Raw genomic sequence first — 20,448 nt, 5'->3', positions numbered from 1 at the left:
CTGCCCCAGGCATCCACCCGCTGGATCTGGGCCTGGCTGCCCCACGGCACACGGGATGAGCACGTCTGTGCTTCCCCACCCCTAGTTCCACTCACTCGAGGCTCCAGGATGGACCACTGCCCGGGTTGATGGACAGGACGCCTGCCTGGTCTTCTGGATACGGGCACTCCCACCCTCACCATCTCAGGGGTAGTCTTGCCATGTGGTGTGGTGAAAATAAGAACAAGATAGTTCAAGACAGAATCGTTTATTTCCCACAGTCTGGATTACTTAATCTGATCCATGGCCACTGTTTTATTGATTTCACTAAAGTGTCATTAGAATTCCATATTTTGAGGCAGAGCTTCCATCACTGCTTAAGTCAAGTCAGCTTTAAAACTTGCTCTCATGTCTTTCTCTAAGAGATCCATGACTGACCACTCCCAGTTTCCACCAAGACATAGAAAGTGAAACCAAACAAGAGGACTTTGCTGCCTGCTGTGAAAACAGTGTGGAAGGAGAAAGGACTCTTCAAAAGGAAGTGTTAGTCACTCTGTTGCATCTGACTGTCTGCAACCCCATGGGCTGCAGCCCACCAGGCTCCTCTGTCCATGGGATTCTTCAGGCAACAACACTGGAGTGGGTTGCCATTTCCTTCTCCAGAGGATCTTCCCAGCCCAGGGATTGAACCCAGGTCTCCCGCATTGCAGGCAAATTCTTTACTGTCTGAGCCAACTTTATTAAAAACCACTTTTTGTTTCCACCCATACATCAGCTGAGTGAAGGGGCTGATCTTTAAAGAACTTCTGGAAGGATATATAATCCTGAGTTATATTGAAACCTTTTCCAGAAGTGATTTATTCTTTCCAACAAGTCATAATTTTTAAATATGTTAAATCCTAGTTGAAATGCTACATCTTCTAAAAATGATGTACCAGTTTTATTGATAAACACAAAAGGCCCAGAACATTCTACCCAGGAACTATCTTGAAAGTACATTATCCTTTCCTCCTGCACCCATCAGAACGGCTGCAACTTCCAAAATCTGTTCTTTTCTTGACAATAAACTGTTCACGTTGGAATCTCTGCCTTCTCAGCAGTCTCCTCCTCATAGCTCTGTTGAAAACACTGAAGGGCAGAAAGAGAGTTTCTAAGTAATACTTTGATTATACTATTTATAAAATATTATACCATTTACAAAACATCCCCAAATAGCAATATCATATTGTAGGCCAAGGTGGAAGGATTTTCAATCTTATTTGATCTGAGTGTTTTGAAAATAATTCAGTGAGTTAAGAGAAGTGATGTGTTCTAAGTACATGACCACACCCAAAGGTCATTTACTGATGAGTGAAAACATGAAGAATGCAGTAAACATGACCTGTCAGGGAATAGTCACTTTCAGCCGTAAAGAATCCACCTGCCAACACGCGCGAGACTCAGTTTCCAACCCTGGGTCGGGAAGATCCCCTCGAGGTGGAAATGGCAACTTGCTCCAGTATTCTTGCCTGGAGAATCCCAAGGACAGAGGCACCGAGCGGGCTTAGAGTCCATGGGGTTGCAAGCAGTTAGATACAACTTAGCCACAAAACAACCGCAGCACGTAACTATTAATCTGCATGGATTTGATCATTTAAGGTTCCAGAAGCAATGGCAACCTGTCTCGGGAGATACCCTTGTTTGCCATCCTGGGCTTCTGTGGTTATACACTTACCCTGAAACCTCACTCGGCTTGTTTTTCTCAATTTGTCTGCTTCACTGAAAGGCAAACTTCTCTCAGCAAAGAGTAGTGATTAACTCTGCAAGATCAGGCACAGTTCCAGCACAGTGTGAAAGACATTACGTACATAAGCTACATGTTTCAGGTTGAATTCTGGAAGGAAGCTCATCGATCTAGAAGCAGGATGATGCACATAACTGGGTAATTCATCACGCTCTTATGTACCTTATTTTCAGACCACACTACTAGGAAAATTTTGACTCATTCCCAGGACAAAAATTAACCTCACCACCACCACCACCAGCTAGAAGGACTTTAACAACTTTTCTTGAATTCTAATTTAGAGATAATGAATATCTCTGAAGGCAAAGCAAAATATATTAACTCCCTGTGAAGCTGTAAATGGGATTACCTGCCTATGTATGTATAGAATCTGGAGTTTATTTCAACTAAATAAAAGGTTGATAATACTGTAAGGAGAAATGGACACATTCAGAGTCTCTACACTTTCTAGTATAAAAAGAGATAAGACATTTCACTGTCTTCTCCTTGGGTCCAGATCCAAGTGGGGTCATCGAGTAATAATGGGACAGTGCGCATTCAGTTAATACCTTTCTCCCTTTATGATGCTTTAGGGCATCACTGTGGGCGTTCCCCTTCCCCCTCCCACTGTCTCATTTCCACCTTTTTGAGTTACTCTGGGTCAAAAAGTACAAACAGTCCCAGTACAGAGTATTCGGTGTTGGCCATGGAGCGTTGATTGCTGAGAGCAACGTCAAAACGCTGTGGGCAAGGATGAAACGGGAAGGACCCTCTGAGCAATCCAGACTGTGCACCGTAGACTTCTATGCACTCCATCCAGCAAAGAGAACAGAAATCCATCCGAATCCAGCAGAGCAATCCCAGGAAGAAGTCCCTGGAAACTTTGCCTTGCGAACGCGGAAGGGGGTTCTCCTAGCCGCGGGGGGACCAGGAGGCTCCAAGAGCAACCTGCAGACTCGGGGTTGAGAACTCTCTGTCTTCAGCCAAAGCAAGAACAGGAACAATAACCCAGCCACATGGGAGCCATTCAAAACAAGTTGCTACACACAGGGAAGAAAATATGAATTATCACAGGAGAAAAAAAAAATACCTCGACAACATTTTGCCTAGGATCCAGAAGAAACTCATACAAATGTGTTTGACATCCTCAGGATTCAAGAAGATAAGGGAGAAATTCACAAGAGGAGGCCTGACTCACATGAAAATAAGCCAATGCTGAGTGAGAAAAGGAAAACTAATGTTACAGCAGAATTAACATTCCCCACAGAGGCACAGAAAATCATCAACCGCACAACATGGAATGGTACACGCAGACCAGCGCCTTAAGAACCACCCTTAGGAAAGACAAGGATGACAAGCAACGTGAGGGAAGAGCATAAAGTGGAGAAGAGGGGATGCCTGCAGGAGCTCAGAGTTACAGGAGGTCCCCAGGGGAATCATCAAAACAACAGGAAAAGAGATGATAGTGACAGAGGGGATGGAAAGAAGTTTTCAGAGATAAAAAGTGGCCCTTCATTTGCAGGTAGAAAAGGTTCATTACAAAGAGAAGCATCTGGAGAGGGGGAAAAAAATGGTACACACAAAGAAATAACAATAGCATGGGCTAAGGCATTTTTGTAAGAGTAAATTCCAAAGAGCAATGAGAATTGGAGGAGAAATAACTTATGTGCATTTACTCATCTGAGTAAAAAGGCGTGATTAATAAATTGAATGAAAATTGGTTTTAAAAGAAAGAAGGAGCAGGAGAAGAAGAAGAAGACTGATGGACTCAGTGAGCGTAACGCCCACCTGTCCTTCATACACAAGGTTACCGTGGGTGTGCTGTACCTCTGAGAGTAAAGCCAAGTTAAGAACCCAAAAATGAGGATGTCACAGTTTGAAAAGCAAGTTGTATTAAGTCACTAAATCTAGGGTTAGGTTTAAATAGTTGATGGAAAAGAGTTTCAAAACTGCATGAAATGTCAAATAGTTATTTTGTGTATAATATGTCAACAACAGCAACAACAAAAATCCAGAGAATTGGGGTATAAACCTTCAGAGTCAATGGAGATGATAAAGTATTTAAAGAGTCTGTATTTTAAAAGAATGAAATTGAGTAGGCAGCAAGGAAGTGCTAAGAGCCAAAAGCACAAAGTAAGGTTAAAATGTGAAAGCAAATAATCAGCTATGAAAATTTAATTTCAAATTGGTTTGTGAAAAACAAAATCTGAATATAAGCTCTCTTTACATATGAAAGCAAATAACACTTAAGCATTTAAATTAAAAGCTATATTGGGGGGAAAAGAAGGCAGGAGTAGTTAGTTTAATTTTTTTTTAGAAAAGTAGAATTTAATGAAAAGTTCCATGTGTGTAAAGAGGATGAATTTACATTGATAAATATATTCACAATAAAGATGCTGTTGTCATGACCCTCTGGGCTGTGTAAACAATGACATCATGTTCTGGCAGAACAATCAGCTGCTAGACTGATATTCTGTGCTTCTGGAAGAAGAGCAAACCTCTTGATTGAGAGACAGTAAGAGGCTGGTCCTTCCTCCATGGCCTGACCTTGGGCCCTAAAATCTATGTACAATCCTTACCAAACCAAGGGGACTGCCTCCCTTCTAAAGCACCACTTCCCGGCTTTCCTGCACACATGAATTGTTTACAGACCCCAGGATAATAAAGGTTCCACAGTCAGTAGATGTGAAGCGAATCTGAGATGCCACATTTCTAAGAAGCCCCCAGTTGAGGCTGCTGCTCTGGGGTCAAGGCAAGGCTGTGGGGTCAAGGTTATGCTGGAACGCCTCAGACCCTGCTGCAAGACCCTGGGCTTGAGAGCAATTTGGGGAATGAGCTGGTAGAAGACAGATGCATGGTCATTTTCTTATATGTAATACATCTGGGAAACCGCTTCATTCATGATGTGACTAATTAAAGATACATAAAGTTTGATGTTTAGACCCTGAAAGTATCTATCAGCAGATTAAAATAGATGGTCTATCAGATGAAGTACTGTGCTGTGCTGTGCTTAGTCCTTCAGTGGTGACCGACTCTTTGTGACCCCATGGACTGTGGCCCACCAGGCTCCTCTGTCCATGGGTTTCTCCAGGCAAGAATACTGGTGTGGGTTGCCATGTCCTCCTCCAGGAGATATTCCCAGCGCAGGGACTGAACCCAGGTCTCCCGCATTGCAGGCAGAATCTTTACCATCTGAGCCGCCAGGGAAGCCCATCAGATGAAATACTAGGGAAAGAGAAATGAAACACTGTCATAAGACAACAACTTTTTTAAAAAAGCCAAAGGAGCATGCAAAAAAAAAAAAAGCAATACGATGACAAAAGGAAAATCAGATAATTTGTGATGATCACAAATACACAGGAGAAATAATCACTTATCACAAGAAAAGAGCCTTGGTTTGAAAACTTGTTTGAGAGAGAGTTCCCACTGTCTGATTGTTCCAACAGTATGCTTCTTGTGGGGGCTATCACACACGGAATAATGGTAAGAATTTGCCTCTCCTACCCAAACTTGCCTTCTTTCTTCCTCCAGCCTTTCAATATTTTTTTGTGCAAGTTTTGTATAAATCAGTAATCAATTGTTACACTCTCATGATGACATCATTGCTTTTGAACTCTGGTGCTGGAGAAGACTCTTAAGGTCCTTTGGGACTGGAAGGAGGTCAAACGAGTCCATCCTAAAGGGAATCAACCCTGAAAGTTCGTTGGAAGGACTGACGCTGAGGCTGAAGCTCCAAAACTTTGGTCACCTGATGAGAAGAGCTGACTCATTGGAAAAGATACTGATGCCAGGAAAGAATGAAGGCAAAAGGAGAAGGAGGTGGCAGAGGATGAAATGGTTAGATAGCATGACCGACTCAACGGACACGAACTGGAGCAAACTCTGGGAGTCGGTGGAGGACAGGAGAGCCTGGCGTGCTGCAGTGATGGGGTCACAAAGAGTTGGACACGACTGAGCGACTGAACAGCAAATAACTGTCCACCGCAGATTGCACAATTACTATGATTCCATTTTTCTCTTGGGCAACTCATTTTCCTTAGCATTGGTCATTGCCTCTCATTTTGTTTGCTTGTTTTGTGTACAACCAGGGATCAAACTCGCCTTGCATCTCCTGCGCTGGACTGTGTATGCTTTACCTCTGTGCCACCTGGGAAGCCCATATGCTTGCTTTTTTTTTTTTCAAATTTTTCAGGGTCTAGAAAATGAACATTCTTTTCCCCATGTTCCGAGCATCAGACAGCTCATCGATTCCCTTTCTGTCCCTGGAGACACCCTTCATGCCTTCCCCTTTCTGCCTCTTCTGCTTGCTCCTCCTTCCTGTTTGACTTCTTTTTTTCTTAGCTGTTCGCCCTATTTCCCTCCTCGTGTTTTTAAAGTGCACACCTTCCGGTCATTTCTTGTGAGTATGTGAAAGGTGTATTTTTCAGTCCTCGCTTATCTAAAAAGTCTACCATCACGCTTATTAGTTTGGCCACATTGAAAATCATTTTCATCCAGAACTTTGAGGTCCTGTTTCTGCTGCCTCCCAGGTCCTCACACTGCTTTGAAAGCCTTGATTGCCACCTGTTTCTAGCCACTTGCCTGTGGCTCGTTTCCCACAGTCTCTGAGAGCCTCTTGGTAGTTCTCTTCATCTCTGGTAATGTGAAATTTCACGCTGATAGGCTTTGATGTGACTACGTTTTCATTCATTGTCCTGGGAAATTTTGGTTTAGAGACATATGTCTTCCAGCGCGAGAAGCTTTTCATGTATTATTCCTTTAATGATGCCCCCCTCTACTTTCTGTTACTTCTCTGCTATAATTCCTGCTACAATCCATTGCCCCTTATGGGCTGATTCTTTCATTTTGTTAGCCTTTTGTTCATGTTTTCCATCTCTGTCTTAGTTCTACTTCCTGGGGAAATTACCTTGACTTTATCTCCCAGAAATACGATTGCTATGTTAATTATCTAATCTTACCTTATTCTCATTGTTCTTTTTAAATAGTATTTTGTTCCCTTCTTTTATCAGTACATTATGCCCATTCTTTTATTTCTCCATGAATATGTACTATAGATTTATAGGAGTTGGGTGTCTGTGTATTTTTTTTTTCCTTCCTAACTCATTATATCCTTTTCCCCCTCATTCAGTTAACAGTTATCTCCCTTTCTGCTAGCTTTTATGACTTTCCCACTCCTGGGTATAGGTCAACAGGATGGTATACCAGCTGTGAGTAGCGTCTATGTAATCAAACTGCCCAGCTTCTAATCCTGGCTGCGCTGTTCAGATGCCACATGACCTGAGGCGAGTTGCTTTCCTCCATGTAACATTGTTGCCTCATCTATAAAATGGGGATAATAGTATTCATTTATATTTTCTCTCTAATTTATTGTCAGCCAGTGGTTTCTGTATTTTATGTTTTATATTATTTTTTAAAGTCTCACCTTCTTTCTGTTTAACTTCCAAACCCAGTGGATCTTCCAAACCCAGGGAGTGAACCCAGGTCTGCCGCGTTGCAGGCTGGATTCTTTACCGTCTGGGCTGCCAGGGAAGCCCAACAATACCAGAGTCAGTAGCCTATCCCTTCTCCAGGGGATCTTCCTGACCCAGGGATTGAACTGGGTCTCCTGCATTGCAGGAAAATTTTTTACCAGCTGAGCCACCAGGGAAGCCCTATTTAACTTTAGGTTTATACATCTTAAATTTTGTATTGAATTATAGCTGATTTGCAATTTTATCTTGGTTTCAGGTATACAGTATAGTGATTCAATATTTTTACAGGTTATACTCCATTTCAAGTTGTTACAAAATATTAGCTTTATTCCCTATGCTGTACAGTGTATCTTTGTAGCTTATTTATTTTATACATGTACTTTGCCTCTCTGAATACAATACACCTGTCTTACCCCTCCCCTTCCTTCTCCTCATTGTTAACCACTGGTTTGTTCTCTTTATCTGTGAGTTGGTTTCCATTTTGTTGTATTCATTGTTTTATTTTTAGATTCCATGAATAACTGATAACATACAATATGTGTCTTTCTCTGACTTGTTTCACTAAAGCATAATATCCTCTAGGTCCATTCGCGTTTCAGCAAATGTCAGAATTGTATTTGTTTTATGGCTGAATAATATTCTATCATATATGTATACACCACATCTTCCTCAGTGCAGTTGGTTTATCCAGATAGGATTCAAATCGTATTATTCAGTCTAGCTACTATAATCCTCATTTCACAGGTGACAAAACTGAGGCATGTAAAATTTAAGAAAAATGTGCATGTCCCACAAGCGGCCAAACGGTGGGCCTGAGAAGCTGAATCCTCTCTGATCTCCTGAGCATCTTCCCTTCTTTACGGAGCTCACTGCTGCATCCGCCACAGGTGACATTTTTAGACACATAGAGAATATTTATAAAAATTAACCATATCCTATGCCATAAAACAAATCTCAAAAGATATCAGTGCATGGAAAGCATACAAATGACGTTATATAACCAAAATGAGATTTATGCTAGAGATCATTTTTTAAAAGCAATAACTAAAGCATTCACATAAAGTTTGAAATTGACATATACTTTTACATACCCCATGAGTCAGATGAGAAATTCTAATGAAATTATAAGCTATTCCAACTGCATAATAATGAAAATATCACATAAATTACATATTAAAAACTTACAAAAAATATTGCATTAAAATATTGCAAAAATATATTAAAATATTTAATACATATGAGGTGGTAAAATAGGATTACAAGAAAATATGTAGCCTTAAACATGTTATAAAAAAAGAAAAACAAGGAAAATAGTATATTAAGTATCCATCTTAATAAATGACAGGAAGAACAGTAAAAGAATGTCAAAGGAAGAATAAATTATTAGTATAAAAGCACAGTAAAATAAAAATAGGATATAGTTATGCAAGTGAGAGCATTAAAACTAAACACTGATTGGTTTCTTGACATGATTAATAAAATTGATAAACACTTGTAAAAGTTAATAAATAAAAAAGTGAAAAAAAAGGCAAAAATAGCCAATGTCAGAAATGAAAAAGGGAATGATGTTTAGGCCCTACAGACATTGATAGATATCTTGATAGTATATTATAAACAACTTTATCCCTAAAACTTTGAAATGTCAATTAAATGGTCAAGTTTTTGGAATATGTAACTTACCAAAACTGACACTAGAAAAATAAAAAATAAGTTAAAGTACATAGGGTAGTATATCAAGTGAAGAAATTAAATTAATAATTAAAATTCCTCATACAAAGATAATAGAAGGCTTGGTTAGTTGTCCCGAAGACTTAATGAAAAAATAGTTTAAATCTTCCTCAAATTTTCCCAGATAATGAAAATAGAGAACTTAGAGTCTATATCCTTTTATGATGCAACATAATTTGCTACCAACAAGGACATTACGAGAAATTACAAGAGGGAATCTTCCATGACAATCTCATTCATAAATATTAATGAAATATTTCTGAACAAAATTACTAGCACACTGAATCCATTGATACATAAAAATGATTAGTATCTCATGACAAAGTTTTATTTCAGGAAGATAAGATTGGCTTAACAGTAGTAGAATGTTAATGGCATTGATATTTGTTTATCAAAGGGTAAAAAATCAAGCTTCTCAAATGATAGTAAAAAGCCTTTGATAAAATTCAATACCCACCCATTTGTATTTTTAAAACAAAGTAAGAATAGAAGGAAATTCTCTTAATATGATAGAGGGAATCTTTAATTTTTTTTTTCAATCAGAGCAGGCTAGGTTATGTTGAAATAACAGCCTCCAAAATCAAAAGCTTACAACAGTAAGTGACTTAAAGTCCTGTTTCTCACATCTGCTGCACGCCCACCGCAGGTTGATGGGGATGGAGGTGTTCTCTTCACTATAGTTGCTTAGAGGCCAGAATGTTGTAATTCTACCATGGACGTTATGACTAATAAATTGCAGAGACTCTGGATTCTGTTTCCTTCAAAGAGTGTCAGTTCTAATTCTAATGGACAGTTAACCTGCTAAACACAAACTCTAAACTTTGTCCTCCCTGTGGGAACAGCCGGCTAAGCTCTTTCATCTTCAGTTCTTTTATCTTCCAACTTCTGCTCAGTTTCCATGCCTACTGGGATCTCTGTCAGGTGTTTTATCCTGAGAGATCAGCTCAGGCAGAACTTCCGTGCAGATTTTTTTGTTTACTTCATCTGTAGGTCTCTACCTTCCAGAATTCCCTCCTCTTAATTTTTTTTTTCATGCTCTGCCAGCCCAAAACTCTGTTCTCTGATACCTCAGTTAAGTACCTTCTATTTCCTTCTGCCTCAGGACACACACCTTAGTTTTTAGAGACAAAAAATCTCTCAGCTCACAAGTCTCGCCTAGCACACTTCCATCATGCAAGGGCGCACTCCCATCCGGCTTCTGCCTACTTGTCATTCTTTGGCATGACAGTCAAGGGTTCCCATTAAAGTATCTGGCTGTGTACTATGATCTTAGTTTTTCCCTGTTTCCCTTCATGCACCCCATTCTCTAGCCAAACTGTGCTGTAGAACTTGTCTTGCGCTTTTCTAATTGTGTGTCTATGCTCTCTTTGAAGTATACCCATTCTCACACATAAACAAATGCCTAAAGTGTGAGTGTTAGTCACTCAGTTGTGTCCAATTCTTTGTGATCCCATGGACTGTAGCCTCCAGGCAAGCATACTGAAGTGGGCATCCTTCTCCAGGAGATCCCCCCAACCCGACCCAGGAGAACCTGAATCTTCTGCATTGCAGGTGGATTCTTTATTTGAGACACCAGGGAAGCCCTAAAGCCACCTTCAAAACCCCCTTCCAATAGGAATTGTCTTGAGATCTTCTTTTGATTCTTCTCTCTCTTCCTACCCTCAACTCTAGTCCTCTCCACACCTTGCCCTCCTGTTTCTACAGAACTTTGTATCTTTCTCTCCATGTCATTTAGAATATAACATTAGAAAGTAATACATACCCGCTCAGATGGTGAAAACCTGCCTGCCAATGCAGGAGGCATAGGAGACATGGGTTTGATCCTGACTTGGGAAGATCCCCTGGAGAAGGAAATGGCAACCCACTGCAGAATTCCTGCCTGGAGAATTCCATGGACAGAGGAGCCTGGCAGGCTACGGTTCATGGGGTGGCAAGGAATCGGATACAGCTGACCAACTAACACTTTGACTTTCACGTCATCAAATGCACTGCCTAGTACACAGTAGATGCATCAAAATATCAATATTTTCAAAATTAATCAGGTACATACCTGCTGTCCATACTGAAATTTGTATAGGTATCATAGTCAAAAGCATGAAATGGCCATTTAGGCTTGCCATTGTACTGCATAGTATATAAAAACCACCTTGTAAGAATCCTTAATATGAAACAACAAATAAAGCGTATAATGATATAATGCTTTCCACTTATTAGAGGAATTATTTAAGTAGTGAGAGTAATTGTTTATTCATCTCCATTGTTTTATGTGATGCCTTTCATTTATCAGCATAACATACATTTGTGAGATGGTCCACTAGGAGGCAAGGTGACCTGGCTGCTAAAGAATTACAGAAATATCACTGATCTACAAATAGACAGGACATTAAACAGTGGCCTCATTAGGAGAGCTCTAATGAGTTGAGGTCACCCAGCTATAAAGGACAAACATGCACAGACACAGCTGAAGCAATTTAAACAATAACATTTTCAGAAGCAAAATTGGTCTTTTTAAAGAATGCACAGTGGGAAAAAATATACCAAGGAAAGATAAAATATGAGAATCCATATCACAATACAAAAATTATTTTGAGAGTTCTATTTAATCAGAAAGCAGCAAGTCCAATTGAAATATACTATTTTTATAATCTAATAATTTTACTTATATCTCTCAAAATTTTATGGGTGAATTATTTTTAAAATGATAAAAAGTAGTAACTTTTTAATTTAAGAAGAAAATACATAATTTGTTCTAAAAATATGAAAAAGGGTGTATTACATAGAATTATTTTGGTTACAAGACACAAAAAAGAAAACAAATTCAAATTATTATAAAGAATCAGTTTTGCTTAATAAATTCATATAGCTGAACTATCCTTTGGCCACCTGATTTGAAGAATTGACTCATTTAAAAAGACCCTGATGCTGGGAAAGATTGAGGGCAGGAGGAGAAGAGGGCGACAGAGGATGAGATGGTTGGATGGCATCAGTGACTCAATGGACATGGGTTTGAGCAAACTCCAGGAGTTGGTGATGGACAGGGAGGCCTGGCGTGCTGCCGTCCATGGGGTCGCAAAGAGTCAGACACGACTGAGAGACTGAACTGATCCTGGGTCTCATTTCAGGGTTGGTTTAACGTGGTGGCTCGCCAGGGTCACTCTTTCTCTGTTTCATCCATGGTCATCTTAAAGCTGGCTCACTTTTTGGCCTCAGGATGCCCCAACTAGATCCTGAGACTACATGCTTACTTATTTATACCAGTGGGAAAGAACAAGTGTCACTGTCCCTTCATTTCCATAAAAAGTCAAAGATGCACCGTGACTGCACCAGCTCGGGGCACAGGCCCTGCTTAGAACTGTGGTCAAGGGGAGTGGACACACGGACTCGATTAACTGACTCAGTTGCATGTGCCATGTAACCCATGCACAGGACAGATTCGTGGAGGTGAAAGAGTTGGCTTCTTAGAAGACCATGAGTTCTATGGGAGAGACATCTCTTGCACACCAAGTATCTATCTCCTCCCAAGCACTTCTCAGTTACGCAGTTTCGGGGAACCACTGAGCCTGCCGGCAGACTGTGAATGGAAGAAACCATTAGTGTGTTCGCTTCACACTCATTTCAGAGCCACCGCTCAGGCTGCTCTTGTCTCTGCTCTCCCGTGTGGACATGAATTTGGTATCGACCAGGAGTTAGAAATGGCCCTTTTTGTATGTGGAGCCACTCAAGAGTTTAGGCTTAATCTATATATTACTACAGCAAACTGATGGTCCCAAATGGGAATTCATGGAATCTGGAATCCCCCATTTTCTAAGGGAGCTTCAGTAGGTGGTACTAAAGACCATGTTTCTCTGTGGTCTCTGGGGATTAGCGTGAGCACTGGAGAACGTGGACCTGGCTTCTGGGTTCTAGTGCTGACTACACTGTCTTGTACAGATTGGTCCATCTCCTCGAGTTCAGGAGATTAGTTTTCATCTCCAGGATAAGGGAACTGATGCACACCCCTAAGTAGTTGTTGTGGTCACTAGTGGAAGTTGCGTAGAGATGCCCAGGTAATGTGATAAGCAGGCTCTTCCTAAGTGCCGTGTCCTGTTGAATATGCGTCGTCTCGGCCGGGCGGGGCTGCAAAGCCCAGCTCCCTGGAGAACGCTACTTGCTCTCCTTCCTCGCTGTCCATTTCTGTCACACTTAGTCAATTGCCTTACTGCCTCTAACTCCCCACTAAAGAGTGTCATAATGTAAAACCTTCATGGCATGTCTCCACAGACTTCCTAACTCTGCGTCATCAAAAAATTAACAGATTTGGATTTTGTAACTTTCATCCAAGTCACAGTCAAAATGTTGGATGAAAGTTGGACCTGGTCAAGCATGGACTATTGCAGTATTCCAGTAGGGACAGTGCAGGTTGATGCTAACCCATCAGAGCATGTTGCTTAAATTCAGTTATTCACAACATAAGGACAAAAGAAAGCGCTTAATTCTCCAACCATTTCTGTATCTTGCCTTCAAGAGAATTCTTGCCAGATGCCTTGTGATACAGTCTTTTATGATCTCTTTTCTGAGTGAACTTGTTAGAATGCATGAGATAAGCTTGGCCTGACATTCCAGAGAGCTCACACTGGCTCCTAGTAACCATGCTGTCTTTTCTGGAAGCTCTCAGATCACTTGCTTAAATAGTAATAATTAGTCCTAGAATTGTACCAGATATTGATGTCAAGCTTAAAGTGAAGCTGTTCAGTCATGTCCGACTCTTTGCAACCGCATGGACTGTAGCTTACCAGGCTCCTCTGTCCATGGGATTTTCCAGGCAAGAGTACTGGAGTACTGGGCTGCCATTTCCTTCCCCAGGGGATCTTTCTAACCCAGGGATCAAACCTGGGTCTCCTGCATTGCACACAGATGCTCACCCATCTGAACCACCAGGGAAGCATTTTTTCTTTGGGGAGGAAAAGGCAGTTCCTTTTTGGAAAGTAAGTATTTCCTCATCTTCTGTTTTGTAGCACGCCTTGCAACTTTCTCGTTTTATGAATAGCCTGGGGGCACTCCGCTGCTGCTGCTGCTGCTGCTGAGTCGCTTCGGTCATGTCCGACTCTGTGCGACCCCAGAGACGGCAGCCCACCAGGCTCCCCCGTCCCTGGGATTCTCCAGGCAAGAACACTGGAGTGGGTTGCCATTGCCTTCTCCAATGCATGAAAGTGAAAAGTGAAAGTGAAGTCTCTCAGTCGTGTCCAACGCTTAGCGACCCCAGGGACTGCAGCCCACCAGGCGCCTCCGCCCAGGGGATTTTCCAGGCGAGAGCACTGGAGTGGGCGCCACTGCCTTCTCCGGGGCGCACTCTGCCTTTCTTCACAGTCTGCCGCATCTGTTATCCTAAAGCTAGTTCAGACTTGGACGCCTTTTCTCAGCCAAAGGGAGAAACATAATCCTAATTCTTAGAAGCAGCGCCTGCTTGTCACAGCAGATTGTCACTTGGTTTTACTCTAAGAGTGGTCCCAAGACTGGCCAGCTCCCTCATTTGGTGATCATTCCACCTGTCACCCATTCCTTCAAGTTGAACTGAGTCAGCAGTATCGGGACAGAGGAGCAGCCCACTCCAAAGAAACAGATCCTCCTCTGCTTTCTGACAAAGGAGGGTACTGGCAAGTTTACTCTCAAATACTGTTAGAGACTTCAGGCGCTCCCCTGGCGGCTCAGAGGGTAAAGCGTCTGCCTGCAGTGAGGGAGACCCGGGTTCCATCCCTGGGTCGGGAAGATCCCTGGAGAAGGAAATGGCAACCCACTCCGGTATTCTTGCCTGGAAAATCCTGTGGATGGAGAAGCCTGGTCAGCTACAGTCCATGGGGTCGGACACGACTGAGCAACTTCAGTTTCACTGTTAGAGACTTCAGTGTGTACCAGAGCAAACACACGGCCAACCTTGCTTGCAGGAGGATTGAAGAAGAGTCTTGAATGACACTGTTCTTCAGGTTCCTCTGTGTCTAGAAAGTTGAGAGCACTAAATAGATCATGCTACTGACTGTAATGAGGAGACCACCTTGGTAACTGATGGTCTCATTTATTTCAGCAAATTATATCTGTGTATCTATCTTTAGAACTAAGTGTCTAGTGGAGAGAAAGGCCAAACACTGTCACCAAATACTGAGTTCTATTCTATGGTCCTGAAAAGTGAGAAAGTCAAAGTGTTAGTCACTCAGTTGTGTCTGACTTTAGCTGACCCTTCCAGGCTCCTCTGTCTATAGAATCCTCTAGGCAAGAATTACTGGAGTGGGTAGCCATTCCCTTCTCCAGGGGATCTTCTCAACCCAGGGATTGAACCCAGGTCTCCTACACTGCAGGTGGACTGTTCACCATCTGAGCCACCAGGAAAGAATATAATCTTAACTATCAAACAAGGGAAAAAGTTACCCATTTGTAATAACAAAGCTTTGATGGAAAATTTGAATTTTGCATAAAAATAATCCTTTCTGTATGAGATTAGAGGAAAAAATACTGCTTTTCTTATAACACTTATTGGAAAACAATGAATTTCAGAAAAATGGTAATACTTTTAATAGACTTACTCCGTAAAATAGCTAAGCTAAATTCTCTGATGCTTTAATTGAGAACTCAGGCCACATGATATTTATTTGTATAGCAGATGAGTTCTGTTTTGGAAGGAGAGTAATTTCTGTAATTTTAAAACCTAAATTTGGTTTGAAAGCATATTTCAAGTTCATTATATTCTGAAAATTAAAAATAGATATGTTTACTGCTCCTTGACTAGCAAAATTTATATTCATTTCAGTTTAATTCAACTAATATGATATTGGTCCCAGCAATGTAATTATTAATTAAATATTTCAACATCAGAAAAAATAATACATAAAATACTTTAGGATATCTATAATAGGCAAATCATAAAGACAGAAAGTAGATGAGAGCTTACCAAAGGCTCGAGGGGCCATGAGTGGAGAGGGCTTTTTTTAAAAAGAGGTATAGAGTTTCTGTTTCGGGTGATTAAAAATTTGGAAATAGTGATAATTGTACAATATTGTGAATATAACTAATGCCACTGAATTGTACACTTAAAAATAGTTAAATAACATTTTATATTATATATATATAGTCTACACAGTAAAATTAAAATAGATAAGATATCAAAATAAATAAGAATGATTCAAACACTAATAAACCTAAGAAAGGGCTTCCCTGATAGCTCCGTTGGTAAAGAATCCGCCTGCAATGAGGGAGACCTGGGTTCGATCCCTGGATTGGGAAGATCCCTTGGAGAAGGGAAAGGCTACCCACTCTAGTATTCTGACCTGGAGAATTCCGTGGACTGTACAGTTCATGGGGTCACAAAGAGTCAGACATGAATGACTGACTTTCACTTTTACTTTCAAACCTAACAAAAGTACACAGAATGTACATGAAAAGTACTCTAAAGCTTTTCTGAGGAGATTAATGAAAGAAAAATAGGAACAGGTGAAGAAATACATGTTCCTGAATGGACAAATGGCCATTTCTGGCTATTTATTCTCTACGTTTGCTGGAAATTTTATCAAAGTGCCAAACATAGTTTTTAACCATCAAATTATTCTAAATTTCATCTCAAAATGTAGACACCAACAAAAACCTACTGTACTGTATAGCACAGGGAACTCAACTCAATGTTATGTGCCAGCCTGGATCGGGAAGGGGTTTTGGAGGAGAATGGATACATGTATGTGTATGGCTAAGTCCCTTCATTCAGTTCACCTGAAACTATCACAACATTATTAATCAGCTATACCACAATACAAAATATTTTTGGCATTAAAAAAACACAATTTTTAAAAAAGAACAATCAAGAAAATATTGAGAAAGAACAAGGAGATGGGGCTAGAATTCTGCTACATTAAAACATAAATTATGATCATGAAGAATAATATTTTAGGTAAGTATGCAAAGTGTGGTAATTTTTTTAAAAAGTAGTGTCAAAAAGAATATTTTAAAATGAAATAAAGTCCAGTGTATGCATATGCCCATGGATAAGATAGATCTCTATTGTCTGTATCTGAGCTTATAAATCTCCAGCTTTTACTGTATTTACATTCTATTCTCAAAATAAGAGCATAGCAAAAAGGCTATACTTTATGACCTCCTTCTTTACTCAACTGTATCTTATAAACATTTTCCTATTTTTCAAATATCTTCTATTGCAGATGACTTTAATAAGTTTATAATGTTCCATTTTACAGATATACTAGGTTTTGCTTAAATCAGTGCTTTGAAAACATTTAGTTTGCTTCTCATAATAATTAATAGTATTGATAACATGCTTTCCTATAACTCTTTCTGCACAGCTTCATCCTTCCTTTGATTAAAAGCCCAGAAGTGAAATTGCTGGGTCAAGTGTCCATGCATGTTGCTATAGAAAGTTTGTAAGGGTTTTCAATATAGTATTAGGAGAATGCCTCTTTTCCCAGGCCTACTTCCATACTGAGTCTTAAATTTCCAAAAACTTTTTGTTAATACGATACTCAAAATTATAGAGAAGTGTTTCCTTTCATTTGATTATCAACAAAGTTGAAAGTTTTATGATAATAATTTTTCTCTTTATTAATTTGTATGTTATCTATTCATATTATTTGCCCCCTTTTTAAATTAACAGAGTCAATCTTTCGTTGGTTTGTGATAGCTATTTGTATATCAAGGATATTAACATTTATACCATATGTCAAAAAGATTTTTTAGAATTTGTCATTTGCTTTTGCATTTTGTGTGGTGCATCCAGTTTTAAAAGAAACAGAAATATTTCTACCTGATCCACAGTAGTGAATAATATCTAATGCTAAAAAATGTTCCCACCTTGCAAAAAAGTTATAGAAATAATGGGTTTTATGCTTGACAAAATCATCAACTTATAACTTATAATCATAAAATCATGTAACTTATAACCATCTAAGATGAATATGTTTTACCACTTTCACTTTAAATTATTTTTCCCTTATTCTTCAACAATTTCTATATAACTGGAAGCCCTGTCTTGTTGATTATACTTGAAAGCAGTAAACGGTACAATAGAAATCCAATTTTCTGAATATAAAGGTTCTCTTGGTTGATCTATAATGTCAGTAGATTTCTCATGAAAGACCCTTTACAAAACCTTAAATCTTGAGTTCAAAATCCTCACTTACATCTTGACAATTGCTTTCAGACCCATCAACACAAGAATAAACACATTTCTTCTCTTTCAAGCTATAGAATCATATTCTCTTTATATCTGTTAACATACTTTTTCAAAAGAAAAGAACTTTGTTTCCAAAGAAACCTCTTTTTTATTTAATTCTATTGGGACAGTAAGAACAAAAAGACTTCCAATTTAATGGTATTTCTTAATTCCATGAGAATGAGGAAGAGAAATAGAGGAACTGACATGGGAATGCACAATATTAAAAAAAAGAAGAAGAAAGAAAACCTCTTGGGTAAAGTTAAGGGGCTTTTATAGTGCATTGCGAGTGTGTTCAGTTCCTCAGTCACTTCCGAATCTTTGTGACCCCGTGGACTGTAGCCCGCCAGGCCCCTCTGTCCATGGGATTCTCCAGGCAAGAACACTGGAGTGGGTCGCTGTGCCCTCCTCCAAGCGATCTTCCTGATCCAGGGATCAAACCCATGTCTCTGATGTCTCCTGCATTGGCAGGCAGATTCTTTACCACTGGAAGCTTCATACCCTGGCTCTATTTCACAGCTCCTGCAGAAGTTTTAGAACCATTACCTGGTCGTTTAGGATGACTCACTGTTCCATTTTAGATGCCATTAAGGGTAACATTTCAGGCATTTTATTGTCAGTCCTTGTCAATTCATTGACAGTTATCACAATCATGTTAATTCAGTTGGGGTTGCAATGAGATAAAATATCTTTTCCTAATAGCTATTATTACTATCCATGGTCAGAGAGATTACTAATTTATCCCCAAGTGATCAATTGGTTATATATATATGGATAAACTTGTATGTAATAAATGTAATAAAATATTCAGCTTAATGTGGCCATGAGTCCTTTTTAAGGAGCAGAGTGGGACAGAGGGATGAATAGAGAGAGCGCAGAAACCTGGGATTTTAGGCATCTGATTCTATTTGATTAGTAAGACAGATGAGACCTAGGAATCTTTTAACTTGAGGAAAACTACTACAGCCTCACTCTCCTTTTATGTACAACTACACATCGTCACATACTTCTTCCCACCATTCCTTGATGATCCCAAGAAAAACACGTGCACAACGATAAAATCCACCTGGAAGACGGTTTCTTCTCACTATCAGGCTTTGTTCCCACATTGCTAGCTAGAACTTTATCCCTGTGAGCTGGAGTGGACCTTATAAAAGAAGTCCTTTATCCAAGAGGAGGGAATCTAGCAGGCCTTTCCCCTCTCCTTCACATAAGTAACATTTACTCATCCCTTGGGTCTTCACCTGTGTCTAGGAGCCTTCCCTACTTTCTAGACTGGGCTGAACGCCCATTTTGATTTGCTGTTTAAATGTCAGATCCTTCTTATGAAATCTCAGGATACTTGCAGTATTTGTCCAGTATCTTCTTATTTACTGTGTTACCAGCTCAAAGGGCCTGAGTACTCTGCGTTGTTTACTTCTGTATCTCCAATTCCAAAAATAATTACTGGTATGTAATGCATTCTCAATAAATATTTGATGAATGCAGATGAAGTAAACTAATACATATGTAAAGTACACTCAGTTTAATTACTGCTATATAGAGGTATCCAATACGTGTTAATTACTAGTATATGAACAGAGATCTGTACCGTACCGAACCCTCGACACGTTGAACATCATTAGTGAGCTTTCTGAAACGATGTCCACTGCCCATAATATTCAGAATGATGTCTCTGAGGGCTCCCAGTTCTCTTCTGTAAAATGAAGCTGGGTCAGTCGGTAGGGATCGATTACCTCTGGCTTCCTAAATAGACAAAGCAACTTTTCACTTGGATAAGACCAGAAAAAAGGGACCCCCACTACTAACTACAGGACACTCTATCTGACCTCCCTCTCCAACTTCCCATGGTTCTCAGAGGCTCCACTCTTGAGCATCTCATTACTACAGCTTTTAGGCTAAATTATAGCATTCTATTTTCGGTTGTTTTTCAAAAGATATGGTATGGCCCGCAGTGTGTCTAAGCGCTGTAATGATGAGCCATCATGCAATCAAATTCCATGGTTATATTTAACTTGGTTCTCTGAGTTAAAGGTCAAGCCATCCCTATTCACTGCATTGTGTTTACTTTCAAACCAAACAAGAATGTAGTCTGAGCTGGACCACGAATTGTGAGGCTTCCCTGAGGTGGTTTCAGACTTCAACCCCCATTTTATTGCTAGAGGGGATGAAACTGACCACATTTTATTCTAAAAAACTTCCTAGAGATTTCATAGGGAATAACTGTGAAACCAGTATAAGTGATACCTTATATTCTGGGATTTTTTAATAGAGAATTTAATTTGGTTCCAACTTACCCTAAGAGTCACCTTTGTGCCTAACGA

The 20,448-nt window shown here is 39.9% G+C and overlaps 1 protein-coding gene across 3 annotated transcripts in view; it reads left to right on the top strand.

The window, feature by feature from the left end:
• PACRG (parkin coregulated) overlaps window positions 1-20,448 on the top strand; it is a 513,183-nt gene that overhangs the window by 257,987 nt on the left and 234,748 nt on the right. The window lies entirely within an intron of this gene.

Source organism: Odocoileus virginianus, chromosome 34, assembly GCF_023699985.2.
Source record: "Odocoileus virginianus isolate 20LAN1187 ecotype Illinois chromosome 34, Ovbor_1.2, whole genome shotgun sequence".
In the NCBI taxonomy this organism is placed as follows: domain Eukaryota; kingdom Metazoa; phylum Chordata; class Mammalia; order Artiodactyla; family Cervidae; genus Odocoileus; species Odocoileus virginianus.
This window is presented reverse-complemented; position numbering and strand designations above follow the sequence as displayed.